Consider the following 1,870-nt stretch of genomic DNA (forward strand, 5'->3'; position numbering starts at 1 on the left):
GCCAGGTGTGGTGGTGCACGCCTGTAGTCCCAGCTACTCAGGAGGCTGAGGCAGGAGAATCGCTTGAACCAGGGAGGCGGAGGTTGCAGTGAGCCACGATTGCACCACTGCACTCCAGCCCAGGCGACAGAGTGAGACTCCGTCTCAAAAAAAAAAAAAATAGAAAAGACTGTCTTACTGGTGAATTATATTAAATTTAGCAACTATGTTTTTGTTTTTGTTTTTGTTTATTTGAAACAGAGTCTTGCTCTGTCACCCAGGCTGGAGTGCAGTGGCGCAATCTTGGCTCACTGCAACCTCCATCTCCCTGGTTCAAGCGATTCTCCTGCCTCAGCCTCCCGAGTAGCTGAAATTACAGGTGCCTGCCACCATGCCCAGCTAATTTTTTAATATTTTTAGTACAGACAGGATTTAACCATGTTATCCAGGCTGGTCTCAAACTTCTGACCTCAAGTGATCCACCCCACCCATCTCAGCCCCAGAGTGCTTTAAGTACAGGCATGAGCCACTGCGCCTGCCAGCGACTAGGTTTTTTTTGTTTTGTTTTGTTGTTGATTTGTTTTGTTTCGTTTTGTTTGAGACGGAGTGTTGCTCTGTTGCCCAGGCTGAAGTGCAGTGGCTCAATCTTGGCTCACTGCAACTTCTGCCTCCCTGGTTTAAGTGATTCTCCTGCCTCAGCCTCCCGAGTAGCTGGGACTACAGACACCCACCACCATACCTGGCTAATTTTGTTTTTGTATTTTTAGTGGAGACAGGGTTTCGCCATGTTAGCCAGGAGGTCTCGATCTCCCGACCTCGCGATCCACCTGCCTCTGCCTCCCAAAGTGCTGGGATTACAGGTGTGAGCCACTGCACCAGGCCACAACTATGTTTTTAAAATACTTTTCCTTTGTCTTTACCATAAATAGAAATTCAGAGAAGGAAGAAAAGGAAAAATTCACCCATGTTTCATAGCCCAAAGATAAACACTGTTACCATTCGAGAGAATTTCATTCGTTTTTGTTGTTATCTATATGTTTTTATTATATAAATTATATTTATACTTTTGAATCCTTAATACAGCCATTAATTGGCCTGAGGAATCTAACATTATATACGGTTCATTCGTTTGTTCTTTCTTTCTCTCTCTCTTTTTTTTTGTTTGTTCGTTCGTTTGCTTTTGAGATGGAGTCTTGCTCTGTCACCAGGCTGGAGTGCAGTGGCGCCATCTCAACTCACTGCAGCCTCGGCCTCCCAAGTAGCTGGGATTACAGGCACGCACCACCATGCCTGGCTATTTTTTGTGTTTTTAGTAGAGACGGGGTTTTACCATGTTGGCCAGGCTGCTGTTGATCTCCTGACCTCATGATCCACCCGCCTTTGCCTCCCAAAGTACTGGGATTATAGGCATGAGCCACCGCGCCCAGCTCTTTGTTTTTTTTAGACGGAGTCTCACTCTATCACCAGGCTAGAATACAATGGCACAATCTCGGCTGACTGCAACCTCGCCTCCCAGGTTCAAGCGATTCTCCTGCTTCAGCCTCCCAAGTAGCTGGGACTACAGGCACACGCCAGCGTGCCCATCTAATTTTTGTATTTTTGGTAGAGACAGAGTTTCACCATGTTGGCCAGGATGGTCTCGATCAAGACTTGACCTCATGATCCACACACCTCAGCTTCCCAAAGTGCTGGGATTACAGGCGTGAACCACCGTGCCCGGCCTCCCTCTTTTTCTTTCTTTCTCTCTCTTTCCTTTGTTTTCTTTTCTTCTTTCTTTCTTCCTTTTCTTCTTTTTGTCTTTCTCTTTCTTTTCTTTTTCTTTGCTTTCTTCCTGTCTTCCTTCCTTTCTTCTTCCTTTCCTTTCTTTTCTTTCTTTCTTTTTTTTTTTTTT

The 1,870-nt window shown here is 45.5% G+C and overlaps 1 protein-coding gene across 1 annotated transcript in view; it reads left to right on the plus strand.

Moving 5' to 3' along the window:
* The window catches only part of ABHD3 (abhydrolase domain containing 3), a 66,365-nt gene that overhangs the window by 62,798 nt on the left and 1,697 nt on the right, over positions 1–1,870 (plus strand). The gene's annotated exons all lie outside the window — the stretch shown is intronic.

This window comes from Colobus angolensis, unplaced genomic scaffold, assembly GCF_000951035.1.
Source record: "Colobus angolensis palliatus isolate OR3802 unplaced genomic scaffold, Cang.pa_1.0 Scaffold45, whole genome shotgun sequence".
Lineage (NCBI taxonomy): Eukaryota > Metazoa > Chordata > Mammalia > Primates > Cercopithecidae > Colobus > Colobus angolensis.